The sequence below is a fragment of the Schistocerca nitens genome, chromosome 1 (genome assembly GCF_023898315.1).
Source record: "Schistocerca nitens isolate TAMUIC-IGC-003100 chromosome 1, iqSchNite1.1, whole genome shotgun sequence".
NCBI lineage: Eukaryota > Metazoa > Arthropoda > Insecta > Orthoptera > Acrididae > Schistocerca > Schistocerca nitens.
Genome location: NC_064614.1, coordinates 641,870,003 through 641,889,579, shown reverse-complemented (window position 1 = coordinate 641,889,579; position 19,577 = coordinate 641,870,003). Strand labels below are relative to the sequence as shown.

The 19,577-nt window shown below is 44.5% G+C and overlaps 1 protein-coding gene and 1 pseudogene across 2 annotated transcripts in view; one reads left to right on the top strand and one right to left on the bottom strand.

Moving 5' to 3' along the window:
* Positions 1 to 19,577, top strand: part of LOC126258120 (phosphatase and actin regulator 4B) — a 781,085-nt gene that overhangs the window by 721,318 nt on the left and 40,190 nt on the right. The gene's annotated exons all lie outside the window — the stretch shown is intronic.
* On the bottom strand, positions 1,453 to 1,570 carry LOC126210523 (5S ribosomal RNA; annotated as a pseudogene).

The following is a 19,577-nucleotide window of genomic DNA, read 5'->3' as shown; positions in this document are numbered from 1 at the left end:
CGACTGTTGCAATGTGCCAGGCTGCGTTGTTCTCGTGGTAGTCATCGGACACGTCTGATGCTGCTCTCCAAGCTTGCTCATCCTGTGCGAATCTTTTCATCTCACTAGGGGACCGTGCGAACATCCACTCACGAATTTAGTTCATATTGACAGGCTGTGTAGGGAGCAACTAAGTCTTCAGTGGATGTAAAGAGAAAGACACAAGTCTCAACCGTTTTCGAGAAAATCGCGTTTGAACATTTTAGGTGATCATATATACTTCGTATGGTCGCTAGTATTCAAAGATTCCACAGCCGAACGAGTAAGCGCTAAGTTTCGTAAGTACGAGGTCTGCGGCTCGAGTCTCGCTACCGTTTTTTTTTTCCATTCAGATGTAACAATAGATATGTGTGGTACGCCACGAAATTGTGTGGTGACCGATTACCGTTTACGAATGTAAACCAAGTTTGTTTCGTAATAGACACACTGAAAAAACCGTACAAATTCAAGAACTCGGCGTTAATTACAAGTGCCGGCCGGTGTCGCCGAGCGGTTCTAGGCGCTTGAGTCTGGAACCGCGCGACCGCTACTGCCGCAGGTTCGAATCCTGCCTCGGGCATGGATGTGTGTCATGTCCTTAGGTTAGTAAGTTTAAGTAGTTCTAAGTTCTAGCGGACTGATGACCTCAGATGTCAAGTCCCATAGTGCTCAGAGCCATTTGAACCATTTAATTACAAGTACTGTATTATGTAGTTCAAGTTAGAGGGGGGGGGGGAGGAGGAAAAGAAAGGGAAGAAACTGATGATATCAGCTGCATCAGGAGTTTGCGCGGAATCAGCGGTGATAGGTGAAAATGTGTGGCGGACTGATACTCGAACCCAGGATCTTCTTCTTACTAGGCAGCTGCGTTAACCACTGCGCCATCCGGACACAGTGTTTGTCGCAAATGCGCAGACTATCTTGGCGGGCCACCATTCCCACCTAGCGCCACCTTTCCGTAGTCCTCGCCCAAGTCCTCTATGCTCACTATTTTTTGTATTCCTCCCGGAGGTTGAACGAAGTGTGCATCTGCACTGAGAGCTATGGATTTATTGACCATCGAAGCGAATCAATTATACGAACAGACACCTGCCGTTCATATAATAAGTACAGTACTTTGCAATAATCATTGTTTCCCATGTTTCTTGATCAGTGTCATTCTGATTCGTGCAGTGCTCCATAGGTTAAGTAATACTATTTGTCACAAATGTTGATAAATTAAAACATAACTCCTCCAGAACAGGCCATGAAGGCCCAACGGTACCGACCGGCCGCCGCGTCATCCTCAGCCCACAGGCGTCACTGGATGCGGATATGGAGGGGCATGTGGTCAGCACACCGCTCTCCCGGCCGTATGTCAGTTTCCGAGACCGGAGCTGCTACTTCTCAAAGTAGCTCCTCAGTTTTCCTCATAAGGGCTGAGTGCACCCCGATTGCCAACATCGCTCGGCAGACCGGATGGTCACCCATCCAAGTGCTAGCCCAGTCCGACAGCGCTTGACTTCGGTGATCTGACGGGAACCGGTGTTACCACTGCGGCAAGGTCGTTGGCCACAAATGTAGATACAGTAATGTAAATAAAATGAGTATACTGGTTTGGTTGACAGTTCTTTTGTATCCTTCTTATATTTCCAATCTCCTTCTGAAAACTTGTTTCTCCTGTTTTCAGGAGAAAGATTATGAAAATGATAAATTAATCGTCTTAGTCATAATAAATCTGTTGTAAGAACTACTTGGAATGAAAAAATAAAGTTCTAGGAGGGAGATTCGCTCCAGGGACCTCGCGCTTTTGAAATTAAGGGCTTACTTGCTAGACTGCGGGCTTCTTGAATGCTAGCGACCATACAGACTATCTTAGCACATGTGAAATTTTCATACTCGATTTTCTCGAAACCTGTTGCGTCTTCCTGTTTCCTTATGTTGAAGTCCTAGCCGTGCCCTGCACATCCTGTCAATATGAATCAAATCGCTGAGGGAAAGTCCATGGGGCCCCATGTCAGCAAATATATTCCACCCTACGTTCATTCTAGCCTGCTTACTGTAATAAACCCTTGGTTCCTCTCTACAATTTTTGCCCCAACATTTTTCTCTTTTTCTAAACTGACGTTTCCTTGATGCCGTAGGATGTGTCCCATCAACAGATTCTTTCTTTTAGTCAATTTGTGCCTTAAATTTCTTTTCTCCCGAATTGGGTTTGGTATCTCCTCATTCTATTCAACAGGTCCGGCAATTTTTCCTCACTAGCACTGAAAGTAGCAATACCATCTGCGAATCTTCATTATTGACGTCCTTTCATACCGAGTTTTAATCCCACTCCTGGAAACAAAAGAGAGGTTCAGGGTGAAAGGATATCAATGATAACTGATTAGATTCGCTGATGACACTGCTATGTTCAGTCAGAGTGAGGACGGATTTTCAGCGCCTATTGAATGGAATAAAGAGTGTCATCAGTACACAATGTGGATTGAGAATAAACCGAAGAAAGACATACTAAGGAGGAGTAACAGATACGAGATAAACTTAACATCGAAAGTGATGACCACGAAGTAGATGAAGTGGCAGCAAAATGAAACCACTACGGGCGGAGCAAGAAGAAGACTAACAGACTAACTCAGGCAGAGAGAGCATTCTTGGTCAAAAGAGGGCTGGCAGTATCAAACATTTCCCTTAAATTGACGAGGAAATTTCTTATAATGTCCGTATGGAGCACAACATTACGCTTCTGGAAGACAATCATGGCCTTTAGGAAAACTGGAGCAAAAGAGAATCGAAGCGTTTGAGATATGGTGGTGTAGAAAGATGTAGAAAATTAAATTGACTGACAAGAACTGAGAAAGTTATTTGTAGAATCGGCGACGAAAGGAATATGTGGAAAACATTGACAGGGCGAAGGGACAGGATGATATCAAACTTGTTAAGGAATCAAGAAATAACTTCTTTAATACTTGAGGGAGCTGCGGACAGGAAAAACTGTGGGAGCAGACAGAGATTGGAATATATCAAGCAAATAATCCAGAGCGTTGAGTACAAGTGCTAAAAAAAAGGATCATTAGTTGTCTACCCATCTAATCATCAACTTTCTTCTGTAGCACCACATTTCAAAAACGGCTGTTCGTCATACATATTTTACTTCCGTACAAGGCTTCGCACCGGACAAATACCTTCGGAAAAGGTTTCCTAACACTTAAATTGTATACGATGCTAACATAGTTCTCTTTTTCCTAAAAGTTTTTTTTTCCTATTGGCAGGCTGCATTTTATACCACCTTCACTTCTGCCATGATCAGTTATTTTGTTACCAAGATAACAAAACTCTTCTGCTTTTGGCGTCCAATTTCCTAATCTGATTCCCGTTGCATCAACTTTAATTCCGCTACATTCGGTTACCCTTGCTTTACTTTTATAGATGTTGATTATCTTATAACCACTTTTCAAAATTCTGTTCGTTCCGATAATGATGGAAACTGAATAAATGAAGTAAAATTTGTGCCATGGCCAGGACTTGAACCCGGCTCTCTTCGCTTACTAGACAGAAATACTGACAATTACACCACCGCAGCAATGTGGCACAAATTTTAATTCATTTATTCAGCTTCCATCATTATCGTAGATAAAGATGAGACTTATAAGATCTATTCTTTCTGTTCAGCTGTTCTTTCAAGTCCTTTATCCTCTCTGTCAATATTACCGTATCACTGGCGAACAAAGTTTTCATTTCCTCTCTTTGAACTTTAACTGCCATTCCTAATTTCTGCTTGGTTTCGTTTGCTGCTTTTTCAATGAACATACTGAATAACCTGAGGCAATAGGCTGCAACCATGTCCCACTCCATCCTCTATTACTGGTTACATGTTATACGCTTCATCTCTTACGTAACATCGTTGTTTGGAGGGCCGCGAATGGCTGCAAATTGCCTCCCAGTAGCCGACCATAACCATTTCCAGTCGTTGATCGGTTCAGTTGGACCAGACCCAGTCCGTTCCATGTAAACACAGCCCACACCATTATGGAGCCACCACCAGTTTGCATAGTACCTTGTTGACAGCTTGCGTCCATTGATTTGTGGGGTCTGCGTCACACTCGACCCCTACCATCAGCTCTCACCAGCTGAAATCGGCACTCTTCTGATCAGGTCACGGTCTTCCAGTCGTCTAGCGTCCAACCGATACGGCCACTAGCCCAGGAGAAGCGCTGCAGGCGATGTCGTACTGTTTGCAAAGACACTCGCTTCGGCTGTGTGCTGCCATAGCCCGTTAACGCCAAATTTCGCCGCACTGTCCTAATGGATACGTTCGTCGTATTTCCCAAATTGATTTCTGCGGTTATTTCATGCAGGGTTGCTTATCTGTTAGCAGTATTGCTTATCTGTTGGCGCCGCTGGTGGCCGAGCGGTTCTGGCGCTACCTTAGGTTAGTTAGGTTTAAGTAGTTCTAAGTTCTATGGGACTTATGACCTCAGCAGTTGAGTCCCATAGTGCTCAGAGCCATTTGAACCATTTGAACCATCTGTTGGCACTGACAACTGTACCCAAAAGCTGTTGCTTTCGGTCAAGTGAAAGCCGTCGGTCACTGCGTTGTCCGCGGTGAGAAGTAATGCCTGAAATGTGGTATTCTCGACATACTTTTGACACTGTGAATCTTGGAATATTGAATTCCCTAACGAGTTCCGAACTGGAATGTCCCATGCGTCTGGTTCCAACTTCCGCGTTCAAAGTCTGTTAATTCTCGTTGGGCGGCCATGATCACGTCGGAAACCTTTTCACATGAATCAACTGGGTACAAATGACACCTCTGCAACGCACTACCCTTTCTGCATCTTGTGTACGCGATACTACCGCCATCTGTATATAGGAGTATCAGTATCCTATGACAGTTGTCACCTCATTGTAAATGCTGGTTTACCTATCTTCAACGTACCTTGGAAATTAAATTGTAGAGTCACTATCGCTGAGTGTATTGACAAATCCGTGCATTTCTACGCCACAGCAGAACATTTTATAAGTGGCATCGCTGTAGGGTGACGTGAACCCTGTAGGGCTGTAAATAAATTTTCTAGCAGTTACGAATCGTAGTTATTTCTTGCTGGCTATATTAAGTGATTGGTGTCACACATTACGAAGAAATTGCTAAACAAGACTATCATGCAGCGATGGAACATCTTTTTTTTAAATAAAGCTGGAGTGTAACCACTATATAAACTGACTTAAAAGTATATTGTGCGCGCCCTACAACAGCCCTGAAGACCCTATATTACTGTATATAGGAAATTACTGTAGCTTGGTGATAGAGTCAGAGCTCAAACACTTCAGTCCGGGGTTCCATCCACTGTCAGTCCTGACAAAGTTCCTTTGATCTGTCGCTTCTTTCGCTTCTGGCAGTGATTAGTATATGTGAAATGTGCCATGTTGTACAGTGATCAGGCATCGACGTGAAATTTGTTGGCTGAGTAGACAAGGGCGTACCACCTCGAATACGACCGTACCTACTAGAGCTGTCAGGTATTAAAGCAAACCCCCGCTAGTAGAGAGCTTTATTTAAAGGAATTGAAAAGTAAATATTCGAACACTGCAGATCTGAAATCTTCGTTATAATCGATTGTGATCTCTACTTCAGAAGTGGCAGATGGCGACTGTGTTTGTACACTCCACACCACAACCGCTCGTGTTGACGACATTCAAGGTTCATGCTTGGAGAGGTTGCATTATCATACGTAGGACTCCTCCAGTCGTTACGCGATTGTAGGCGAACTATGAGTCCATCGTTACACTATGGAGACAAGGCTCCTGGCTAAACAATGCGTTGGAGTAGGTGGCAGGAAAACTGAAGGTGAGTGGTTTTTTGTTTTTTTGGGGGGGGGGGGAGGTGGGAGGTCACTTGAAATTAACATGCTGGACTGTTTGGAAAAGGGTAAAAGAGTGACCGGTTATTTTTTGAATGATTTCTTGAAGCCTTCAGCTGCTATTTTATTTCCTGTACGATTGTACAATTTCGACCTTAGGCCATTTTCAAGTATCTAAAACGGAAGTTTCATACATTGGATACATTAAAGACACTTGTGATTTTGATGTAGGAACAAGTCATATCTGTAGATATACTAGGCGCATTGTAACTTACTTTACAGATGATTTTATGGTAACAGATTATGTCTTATACGTCGTTGCTCCTATGACATCATGTTATGGTCATAAATTAGTTCGAGGTGTTCACGCTATTTTAGGATCACGTTACTTTCGAGCAGTTGTTGCAGAGCTCTTATACATAACTTACTTCTACACAAGGAAGATTACAATAATTTTACAGAATTTCGCTACTTAACCTGCATATGCTTTTCTTCTCTGTTATATTTAATTATCGTTCATCGTTGGTGTAAATATGACTGTATGTAATTTCTTTAACATAACTTTAAATGGTTCAAATGGCTCTGGGCACTATGGGACTTAACATCTGAGGTCATCAGCCCCTAGACTTAGAATTAACTAAACCTAAATAACCTAAGGACATCACACACATCCATTCCCGAGGCGGGATTCGAACCTTCGACCGTAGCAGCAGTGCGGTTCCGAACTGAATCTTTGAATAGTTGGTACATAGATCTTATATATCACATTTGTCACAGTATTCTAATGAAATAGTACTGAGAACCAAGAAATTGCCTCTGTTTCAGACAAACTTCAGAAATGTAATTTCAGTATTACTGAAGAAAGCAGAAGATCCTGATTGTATTGTCAGTCTCATTTTGTATTCCTTTTCGTACGGATTTGCGTTGAGGACCCTCGTTCAGTGGAGTGGCAAGAAGTCTGAGAGGCTTGTTGAAGTCTCTTTGTAGGTACAACAGACGAACTGACAGACATACTGTTACCATAGTAAAGATTCAGAAAACATGAACCACGAGAAAAAATGGCTCTGGGCACTATGGGACTTAACATCTGAGGTCATCGGTCCCCTAGAACTTAGAACTACTTAAACCTAACTAACCTAAGGACAACACAGAGATCCATGCCCGAGGCAGGATTCGAACCTGCGACCGTAGTGGTCGCGCGGTTCCAGACTGAAGCGCCTAGAACCGCTTGGCCACACCGGCCGGCCGACCACGAGAAGTGTAGCAGGGCTTACACTGCGAAATTTACAAATAACAAACGAGTGAAATAGCACAACGATTAAGACACTGGGCACGTATTTGGGAAGACCGTTCCCAGTTTGTACTTCCTCATCATTTCAAGCGAATGCATTATGATTGCCTTGCCATGGTCATGATTGATTTCCTTGCCCAACTGAATTACAGCTCAGTGTGGAATGCCTTCCTTGTCAAGTGGGCTTTATTTACTCCAAAGAAATTCGCTCGATTTTCGCGTTGTACATTGCTCCTTGAAGCCTCTTTTTCACGACACGAGAGCGAATAAACAAGCGAAGGAATGGTTGCTGCGTATCGTGAGCGTCAAGTAACCTGGTCTGTATATAAGCAGACCCTTCAGCGCCTGCGTACTTCCGGGCCAGTTAATACACAGACTGCACTACGCAATGAGGATTCCCTTCACTCACTCACTCACTCACTCACTCTGTGGCATGTAAGGCACAGAGCCGACGCTGCGAGGAAGACTGTAGAAACGCCAAAGGACAACACCATTTTAAGCTATGATGATTTTTTTATGAGGTACAGGCAGACATATCCAGACTCCAAAGGACGCAATAAAATTCACAGGCGCACTTGTCCTAGACTTATGGCCGTGCTCCTGATTTGAAAACATTGTGGACGTGCTAGCCATTGAAATCGTATTTGTCTTCTTCCTGTGTGTCAGTGCCCCTACCAGCTTGAAGAGCATTCACAAAACGGTAGAAAAATAGATAAATACAAAACAATTGACACGGAGGGTGAAGATCTTAACAGCAGTTTTTTACAAAATTACCACAAGCGATTCAGAGTCTCTGCAGTTTGTGCGTATTTGAGAGTAGTGCAGCAGTTGGTAGAGAGAGAGAGAGAGAGAGAGAGAGAGAGAGAGAGAGAGAGAGAGAGAGAGCTGGGGTATACCATCGCCGAACGGTCTTCGGGCACCATCTACCATTGCACTAGACGACATGCTGTAGAGGACCATCGGCAGATTAGAGATGGTCAAATTAAACGGTGTCTGCCCGGTTAAACGGTAGTTCTCGTTGTTTTCATAGGCTATGGCACTAATTTGTATCTGCAGAATAAGCATTAGGAATCATCAATAAACCCCCGACCATTTAAAGAATCGAATTCCCACGTATAAAGCAGTTCGAAACTCCTGGTTTCAAATGAGTTAATGTGTTAAATATTTGACGTAAAGCATGTAAGAGAACAAAAGTTTAAAAAGGTTTGAAACTATGTTGAAAGTTTGTCGGAAGTCATAAGTGCTGTCATTTTCAAATACTGGATGAATGTAGTCTGCATATTTGCGCTTGGCGAGTTAACGCTGCGCCAAGACATATACACAGTGATAACTATAATCAGGGTTGTCACAGGTTCTGGAGAGCAGGGAATATCAGGGAATTTTAAACACGCCATGGGAAATCAGGGAAATTTGAAAAAAAAAAAAAACTGGAAAAATCTCGTTTCTGTTTCTGTAGATGAAATGGTTTGTTTGTTGAGGTATCCTGCATCTTTCCTGGCTGGTTGCATCTGAGTGCGTTCGCCGCTTCCCTACTCCGTCATTCCTACTGCTTCCCCCCTTCCTATCACTCACCTCAGCTTGCAGTCAGTGCTGCCACCACTTCTCGCCGCTAGCCTAGCAGCTGCCGACGGGAGGCAGGGAGGCAATAGGAGTGGCTTGTTTGGATCTGATTCTCAGAGACTGTAGACGCAGCAGCCGGAAACGTCACTCATCTGTGCATGAGTTGTGTCTGAATAATTGTGTGAATGTGTGTGTGCTCTTGGTTTCTGACAAAAGCTATGGCTGGAAATTTAGTTGTGAGAGTGTGATTGATTGTCTTTTCTATGTGGCTGTCTACAGCTCAACCATCATCTTTACGGTGAGTTGCTATGTATCCTCATTATTATTGATTGTCAGAGTTTTTGAACACCTTATCTGTTGCATGGATTGATCACCATGACCTCATTTCATCAACATGCTGTCTGTGGCTCGTGAATAGCCGGCCACATGATTGGATTTCCGTGACGGGTCAACAAAAAAAAAAAAAAAAAAAAAAATGTTCACATGTGTGTGGAATCTTATGGGACTTCACTGCTAAGGTCATCAGTCCCTAAGCCTACACACTACTTAACCTAAATTATCCTAAGGACAAACACACAAACCCATGCCCGAGGGAGGACTCGAACCTCCGCCGGGACCAGCCGCACAGTCGATGACTGCAGCGCCTGAGACCGCTCGGCTAATCCCGCGCGGCGACGGGTCAACAACACATGCCGTTTCTGCGAATGTCTGTAATGGATTGGGAATGCCAGTCTGAAGCCATTCGGTTCCCACTAATGTACAGGCCCTGTCCGTCGGTTTTATTCTCACCGATATGCCCACAGGCCGGGTTTATTTGTGTCTAGCGTAATGCAGCGGGTTTTCAGGGTTTATCCATGAACCCAGGAATGCGGTGCTCCTCAGCAGGCCAGAGGCCATGGGCGATGGAATTCAGGAATTGGGACTCTCTCACGGCAAGAACATTGTACAGTAAGGCATTTTATAGACATTTTATTTGTTCAAGTACATTTTGGCACTTCAAAAGTTGTTTATATGTTGGAAAGTACGAACAAGAAGCAGAAGAAAATTGTGTCAGTCGGGCGGTTTATACGCTATGTACTCATATATTTCTCGAAAGAAAAATCACACAATACCTGTAAAATAATAGATATAACATAGTGAATAATAACCGACTATAACGAATATAGTAGAACCAACATTTTATTGGTGGTCACCTACAGTGTTGGTTTACACAGTTCTTCCCCACCTTATACGACTTCTTTCAAGAGGCCTACTTTTTTCTGAGGTTATTTGTGAAATCAGTGGAGGTATTATAAATTTGTCGTGCGACTCCAAGGAAATGCGTATTTTTGTCATCAAATGTGTTTCGTCTTATTGAAATAAAATAACATCAGTGGTGTTAATGAAACACGCATACCATTTAGCTTGCTTTTTCCATCTAAAAACAGTTCATTACAAAAGATGTTGATGTTAGTACTTAAGATTTTTACTCACATCAGGAAATACCATCTGCTTGCAAGTATATTTTAGATATTGCCTTGTTTGCATTATTGTTACTTGTACCGGAGCTCCAAAGAGAGAATGTCAACTTACGTCTTAACTTATCCTCGAGGTTTCAAAATGTGTCAGGGAAACATGCTAAAACTTGTCTGGAAATCAGGGAAATATCAGGGAATTTCACTTGGGGAAACTTGTGGCAACCCTGATAATACTTGTCTTACTGTGTTGTACCTTTCACATAAGATTATGCAGTCCCTCTTATTGGGTGGATTATGTCAGCATTTTCAGTTTTTAAATTGGATCACTGTTTATATGAAATATCAAATTTTTGTTGCCCCTGGAAGCCGTTAGATAGGTAACCTGCATCTGGTATTTGATTCCGTATAACAGGATAGTCGCTTACATTAGTAATATATAGGGTGGTTTTACTGCAATCAAACTTCCGATACATGATAGGCACCAATAAAGAAACGAGTGATTGTAGGACAATGAAATTTTGTGGAAACATTTGTAAGGACATTATCAAGAGAAGTTACGAATAATCAGTTGAATGAAACACGTTTTAATTTCCACATGAGAGGGAGCATTTGTTAATTGCGTGCCACGTTTACGTTCCGGGTTACAAATGTCGCTATCTGCATCCACGGCAACCTGGAACCACACTATAGAAACTATTTAACAGACGTCCGCATCACTTTTCGAGCGATCGACCATGGAATGTTCAGCTGACGAGACATAGCTCGTGCTCTGCTTGAGGGTCGCAGATTGCGTCCAGCATTCTCAGTCATGGCAATAGTAACTACTTCAAATATTTGTGGCGCAGTTGGCCGTCGGCGTTTCCCAGGAGCAGTTCCCAAATCGCCAGTTAATTCAAACTTGCGAATCATGTTCTTCAATCCCTGAGCGGAAAGAAGACCTCTCCATATTCCCTTAATGCGTCGATACTCGCGAAGAGCGCAGGCACTATTACTTTTGTTTTGATAAAACAGATTCACGAGTAAAGCTCTGCTCATCTTGTCCTGACCTATGTTCACTGCCTGAAACTGTAACGCATACTAATGTTCGTGTTTCAACCCTACGTCGCAGTATCAATCCAACAGCAGGTCAAGACACTAACAGTCCTAACAACGCAAATCCTGCAGCGCACAGTCTGAATATTATTCCTATAAAGTTTGATATCCACACTGTAAATAGTTTTCCGTCTACACTGGCTCAAGAAGTGAAAGTTTAAATACAGTCCTCATGTAGAATAGCCCAGGGCGGCAACATTGCGATTCGAACTATGTTGAGAATCTGTTAGACCCTCAATAACAGAATCTTGATCCCGGCTACGATCTGCCCTGATGGCCTCATCTCATCGAAAAATACATTACATGTAAAGCTTAATGAAGCTGTAACGGCTTTTTTTGCACTCTTCATCGAACAGAACAGCATACACATATAATACGTCACTTAAGAATACAGCGCAAATATATTACAAATACATTGCTGTGTAAAGAGGGCATGTGATTTTGCTATAGCATAAGTTCATTAACTACTTCGCCTGCATCTGCATTAAATTCTACAGAAGAAACTGTAACATTTAGAAAGCAAAAGATGCCTTGTTAAGTTTGTTAGTGAAAACATTGTCTCTTGACTTCCTATAGCCTGCGCAAGTCTCTAGTTCCGCTGCTAAGTCCGTTGTGTGAATTTCGGTGCAGTCAGAATGGAATCTGCTACCATCCAATAGAAGAAGCAGCACTCGGGATGGTGTTGTAAACATGAAATTTTGTCGCGGTCGTGGATGTTTTCCCGCATCCATCCAAAAATTGTGGCTATAGAGAGGCAATGAACAGGTTGTGTGTGTCACGTGCAGTTTGTGTGATGAAATTTGACAATTCGTGGTAGGGTTGCCGGTCGGAGTGGCCGAGCGGTTCTAGGCGCTACAGTCTGGAACCGCGCGACCGCTACGGTCGCAGGTTCGAATCCTGCCTCGGGCATGGATGTGTGTGATGTCCTTCGATTAGTTAAGTTTAAGTAGTTGTAAGTTCTAGGAGACTGATGACCTCAGAAGTTAAGTCCCATAGTGCTCAGAGCCATTTGAACCATTCTGCTAGGGTTGTAGGAGGGAAGGGAGGAGGAGAGAGGGAGTGTGTTGTTGTAGTCTTCACTACGAAGACAGATTTGATACAGCTGTCTACTCTATTTCGTTCATTGCCAAATTAATTATTTCATGATGCCTCGCATGTGTCCTCAGACCGATCCCGTCTTTTAGTCAAATTGTGCCATTAATTTCTTTTCTTCCCAATTTGATTCAGCACCTCTTCTACATCATCTGCATCATATTCCACAAGACACCTAATGATGTGTGGCGGAGGGTCCTTTTTGTACCACTAATTAGCAAATAGCGCGTGTGAAGAATGATTGTCAGTAAGCCTCTGTGTTGGCTCGAATTTCTTAAATTTTCTTCTCATGGTCATTACGCGAGACATATGTAGGGGTGGGGGAGTAATTTGTTGTCCAACTCTTCCGCGAAAGTGCTCTCTGTTTCAACTCCTCTTGTGTAACGTCTGCCAGTGGAGCTTGTTGAGCATCTCTGTAATGCTCTCATGCCGATTAAACGATCCCGTGACGAAACTTTCCGCTCTTCGTTAGATTTTCTCGATCTCTTCTATCAGTTCTATCTGGTAGGTTTCCCAGATTGGCGAATAATACTCAAGAATGGATCGAACAAACGCCTTATAAGCCACGTCCTTCGTGGATGAGTTACATTTCCTTTTGATTCTTCCTATGGATCTGAGTTTGGCGTCTGTTTTTCCTCACTATTTGTTTTATATGGTCATTCCATTTAAGGTCGCTCCGGATAGTTACTCCCAGATATTTTACGGCACATACTGTTTCCAGCGGTTTGTCATCAATAGTGCAGCTATACAGTAGTGGATTTCTTTTCCTATGTATGCGCAGTGTGTTACATTTATTTACGTTCAGGGTCAACTGCCAGAGTCTGCACCAATCATCAGTTCTCCGGAGTTCATTCTGCAAATCGTTACTATGTCGTGGCGTCGCTACTTTGTTATAGACAACCGCATCGTCTGCGAACAGTCTTAAAGAGAATCCGGCGCTTTCTACTAGATCATTTACGTATATTGTAAACAGTAACGGCCCTATCACACTTCCTTGGGGTACAACGGACATTACCTTCACATCTGTCGATTTTGTTCCGTTAAGAGCGAAGTATTTACGACGGTGAGTCAAATGAAAATCTTGAATATTTTTTTAAATATAATTTATTGTGCAGAAGTGGTACAAAGCTGTATCACTTTCCAACATAGCCGGCCGAAGTGGCCGTGCGGTTCTAGGCGCTACAGTCTGGAGCCGAGCGACCGCTACGGTCGCAAGTTCGAATCCTGCCTCGGGCATGGATGTGTGTGATGTCCTTAGGTTAGTTAGGTTTAATTAGTTCTAAGTTCTAGGCGACTGACGACCTCAGAAGTTAAGTCGCATAGTGCTCAGAGCAATTTTCCAACATAATCTCCCCCACGCTCAATGCAAGTCCTCCAGCGCTTACAAAGTGGATACATCCCTTTAGAAAAAAATTCTTTTGGTAGTCTGCGCAACCACTCATGCACCGCGTGGCGTACCTCTTCATCAGAACGGAACTTCTTTCCTCCCATTGCGTCTTTGAGTGGTGCAAACATATGGAAATCACTTTGGGGCAAGGTCTGGTGAGTATGGTGGATGAGGAAGACACTCAAAATGTGTCTGTCAGTAACGATTCTTGCAAGGAAGCCATCACCTTCTCGTTCAAAGCGCCGAAGTAGTTCTCCACAAGCATCACACGTCATTCTCTCATTTCAGGAGTCAGCTGCCGTGGCACCCATCTTGCACACACTTCGTGAAACTGGAGCACATCATGCACAATATGGTGTGCTGACCCATGACTAATCTGTAAACACGCTGCAACGTCATTCAGTGTCACTCGGGGGTTTTCCTTCACTACGGCTTCAACTGCTGCAATGTTCTGTGCAGTCACAACTCGTTGTGCCTGACCTGGACGAGGAGCATCTTCCACTGAAGTCACACCATTTGCGAACTTTCTACTCCATTCGTAGACTTGCTGCTGTGACAAACATGCATGACCGTACTGAATCTTCATTCGTCGATGAATTTCAACAGGTCACACCTTCACTACGCAAAACCCGAATAACAGAACGCTGTTCTTCCTTGGGGCGGCCATGTTTATACTGATACTGCGACGGTATGTATGCATCTGCACTATGCTGCCACCTACAGGCCATTCTGCACACTGTTTGTAGCACGTTTACCAGCTTACAGGATAACGGCGCGAAATTTCGATTTGTTATTCCAAATTTAAGGTTTTCATTTGATTCACCCTCGTAGTTCCGTCTGCAAGGAAGTCTTGGATCCAGTCGCAAATCTGCTCCGATTCCAGATCTATCCGTCCCTTCCATTACATCACTTTGCAGCATCACATTTCGAAGGCTTCTATTCTGCTTGTGTGTACTGTTCATTGTCCACATTTCAATTCGATAAAAGGTTGCCCTTGTACTTGGTAAAATTTAAAATTTAAATTCGATGGTAGCTGTTTGCCTTTTTCTCACTCATTTTCCTTGTTATTGCCGTTCTGCATTAGTGTCCTCTTTGTCTGCCAGTGTCGGTTATTTATCCACCTAGAAAACAGAATCATCAAGTAACTTTAGTGTCTCATTCCCTAAGCTTTCTTTCATTTTATTCCCTTACTCTCCAATATCCTTGTATTACTTGATATTCGCTATGTAACCTCTTTTCAAGACACCATCCATTCCGCTTAACTGATCTTTCCCAGCCTTTTCTGGCTGTAACAGAATTCTGTGCCAGCGGCAAATCTTATTTCTTCTGGTGAGAAGTGTACTGCAGTCTGATTTAAGTTAGTTGGCATATGGCGGTTAAGGTCCGAAATTGCGACGTCGTCGCCGCCAGCGTATTCCGCTTACCGCGACGATAGGAAATCACTTTACTGTATCTACCTCCTAGAAAAGTCAAGCGAACAATTTGCAATTCAGTTAGGTCTGTATAGTGTCTCTAAGCAAATCAAAAATGCGCTCTTAATTTTAATTAGCGCCGCAGTTGTTTCTTTCTTGAAATAGGCGGATTTTTCGTACCGGAAAACATTTCCAACTTCAGAACTGGAAGGTACAATTATTTGCGCAGCGAAATTGGCAACACAGTGGAAACCGACAATGCCAATGCATTCAGCCCGCTCGCTGTCGGATGCCAACTACACTACTGGCCTTTAAAATTGCTACACCACGAAGATGACGTGCTACAGACGCGAAATTTAACCGACAGGAAGAAGATGCTGTGATATGCAAATGATTAGCTTTTCAGAGTATTCACACAAGCTTGGCGCCGGTGGTGACAACTACAACGTGCTGACATGAGGAAAGTTTCCAACCGATTTCTCATACGCAAACAGCAGTTGACCGGCGTTGCCTGCTGAAACGTTGTTGTGATACCTTGTGTAACGAGGAGAAATGCGTACCATCACGTTTCCGACTTTGATAAAGGCCGGATTGTAGCCTATCGCGATTGCGGTTTATCGTATCGCGACATTGCTGCTGGTGTTGGTCGAGATCCAATGACTGTTAGCAGAATATGGAATCGGTGGGTTCAGGAGGGTAATACGGAACGCCATGCTGGATCCCAACGGCCTCGTATCACTAGCAGTCGAGATGACAGACATCTTATCCGCATGGCTGTAACGGATCGTGCAGCCACGTCTCGATCCCTGAGTCAACGAATGGGGACATTTGCAAGACAACAACCATCTGCACGAACAGTTCGATGACGTTTGCAGCAGCATGGACTATCAGCTCGGAGACCACGGCTGCGGTTACCGTTGACGCTGCATCACAGGCAGGAGCGCCTTCGACGGTGTATTCAACGACGAACCTGGGTGCACGAATGGCAAAACATTTTTTCGGATGAATCCAGGTTCTGTTTACAGCATCATGATGGTCGCATCCGTGTTTGGCGTCATCGCGGTAAACGCACATTGGAAGCGTGTATTCGTCATCGCCATACTGGCGTATCACCCGGCGTGATGGTATGGGTTGTCATTGGTTACACGTCTCGGTCACCTCTTGTTCGCATTGACGGCACTTTCAACAGTGGACGTTACATTTCAGATGTGTTACGACCCGTGGCTCTACCCTTAATTCGATCCCTGCGAAACCCTACATTTCAGCAGGATAATGCACGACCGCATGTTGCAGGTCCTGTACGGGCCTTTCTGGATACAGAAAATGTTCGACTGCTGCCCTGGCCAGCACATTCTCCAGATCTCTCACCAATTGAAAACGTCTGGTCAATGGTGGCCGAGCAACTGGCTCGTCACAATACGCCAGTCAGTACTCTTGATGAACTGTGGTATCGTGTTGAAGCTGCATGGGCAGCTGTACCTGTACACGCCATCCGAGCTCTGTTTGACTCAATGCCCAGGCGTATCAAGGCCGTTATTACGGCCAGAGGTGGTTGTTATGGGTACTGATTCCTCAGGATCTATGCACACAAATTGCGTGAAAATGTAAGCACGTGTCAGTTCTAGTATAACATATTTGTCCAATGAATACCCGTTTATCATCTGCATTTCTTCTTGGTGTAGCAATTTTAATGGCCAGTAGTGTAGTTTGATTCGGACGGAAGTACCGAGGAGGCCGCGATTCTGAGCCGGCGGCGTGTGTGTCGTGTTGCAGAGCCGAGGAAGGAGAAGACTGAGCAAGTGAACGGATCGCTGTCGCTGCCTGCGGCGGCGCCGGTCGCGTCGCACGGCGAGGGTGCGCCGGCCGCCCCCAGCGCCTCCTCCTCGGCCGCCCCCGGGCTGCAAAGCCAGCAGCAGGCGGCCGCCGCCTCCGCGCCGCCCCCGCAGCAGGCGGACGCGGGCGCCCGGCCCGAGCGGCCGTCCTCGCTGGGCCCGGGGGCGGGGGCGGGCGCCGGCCAGGGCCCCGGCCGCCTCACGCGCCGCCTGCTCTGCTACCACGCCGACCACTGCGCGTCGCGGGGCTCGCCGCCCCACGCAGGTGCTCACAGCCCGCTTACTGCTCGCTTCCCTCCATTCTTTGGCTGCCCGTATCACAACACGCGCCTCGCGTTCACCGAGCACTGGATGGCAGTGCACGAATCGACACTGCCTGGAATATTAATCTCGAAGTTGTAACTCGTTTAACTCTTCTGGTAGTCTTTTCCTAACTGTCGCTTTCTTTCCTACTCTCAGTAATCAATTTCTTACCCCTAGAGAAATTATCCTGTCGCCGTGACAGTGATTGTGGCGGATTCCTTGTCATATTGCAGGTGTTCCTGCTGGAATTTTCTGTATGAATAAATTGGACAGGTGGGACAGTTACAGACAAGAAACATGAGAATTTTAACATTGTGTGTGTGTGTGTGTGTGTGTGTGTGTGTGTGTGTGTGTGTGTGTATCAACGTATCGACTTTAACCAACTTTGACCAACTTTGGTACTCAAACAACTTATTGTCTGAAAAGAAATACTGTGGGGGTAACAACCACCTAACTCCCATAGAGGTGGGGGGGATAAAAAGGTTTGCCAACATCTAATATGTAGGCTGCCCTGCACAACTAGTGTATCGTGTGGGTGGTATTGGATACTTTCCGACGGGTATTTATGCGGATGGACACAGCTGAGCAGGTGGAGGGGGGAGGAGGAGATGGATAGTGAGAGGGGGAGGGCGAGATGAACTCACAAAATCAGGGAGGAGGAGCAGAACAACAGATAGTGGGACAGAGAGGGGGGAGGGAGAGACGTGTGCATTATATGTGTGGTACATGTAATTGGCGAATACATGGATAAGAAGTTAATATGTAATAAAAAGTGATGTATGTATGTATTATGTATTTTTCACATCTCCTTCCAAACCATGAGATTGGTTTCAAACAAAATTGGTATATACATCATTTATTGTCTGGAAAGAAGTACTGTGGGGGTAAGAACCACTTATCTCCCATTAGGATTGAGTATAGTGGTGAAAATGGGATGACACAGGAGATGGAAACAGATGGAGGAGATAGAATGAGGTGGACAGTCAGAGCTAAACTCCACATTGGCAGAGTATGAGAGCTCTTTATGTAAATGTATCTGTTAAGTATTGCTGACTAGTGGTTTGTGTGTGTGTGTGTGTAATTAAATCCAGGACATTAGCGTGAAGATTGATGATTAAAAACTTTACGCCGCCACCTCTCCTCCCGTTGGCAATAAAAATTTAGTCCACCACCGGGATTCGAACCCCCGAGTCGAACGCCATCGCACGATTTCTGCTACAGAGAGGGAGAGAATGGGGAGATGTAGGAGGCAAATGGAAGGCCGAAAGCGGTATTTGGCAGGTGAAAAGAAAGAGGGCGTGAGGAGGCAAGTGGAAGAGGGACGGGATGTGATGAATCAGGTGGAAGAGGTGAGAGACACTTGGGGCAGGAGAACTCTCGTACCTCCCGGTTAATCCTTAAATCGTCTCTTTTTTGTGAGTTTTTGCGCCCCCTCTGTGCCTGCGCTGTCGGCCGGGGCTTCTCTCGCCATGATCTCGGTACGCCCGTGCTATGAACTTAAAAAACAGCTAAACACCATATTCATTTCCGACCATGTCACTTTGTTAGAGTACCGTGTTTAAGAACCTGCACCATCTGCAAAAGGTTAACACTAGATCACGTATATTCCGCAATCATGCTATGGTAATAGTGGGAGAATTCAGTCTGGCAGCTGTAACAAATTGGGAGAAGTGAACGTTTAGAAGAGTAGCAGAGTAAAAAATTCTTATGACGCTACACTAAACATCTTATTCTAAAATTATCTTGAGTGGTCAGCTAGACAGATCAAAATTCAGTGATTTATCCTGCTGTGAGCAGAGACATGTCTCACCATGTTTTAATGCTTCATTGCTACATTTGTACACAACGTCTGGGGCGTTTTTACTGTAACTTAACGAATCACATAGCCGGCCGCTGTGACCGAGCGGTTCTAGGCGCTTCAGTCCGGAACCGCGTTGCTCCTACGGTCGCAAGTTAGAATCCTGCCTCGGACATGTGTGTGTGTGTGTGTGTGTGTGTGTGTGTGTGATGTCCTTAGGTTAGTTAGGTTTAAGTAGTTCTAAGTTCTAGGGGACTGATGACCTCATATGTTAAGTCCCATAGTGCTTAGAGCCATTTGAACGTTTTTTTTTATTCGAATCACATAGTAGGTCTAATACCATTGTTTCTTAAGTTTCGTCTTCAGTCTGTCGGACTTAAAACAGTATTATGACACGAAAACAATGGAACAGACCATTAGTAAGACCTCTCTTAAACGTACTGAAGCCAGTCGAAGATAACCTGGCTGTTCGAAGTAGGCAATGGCAATAAACAACGT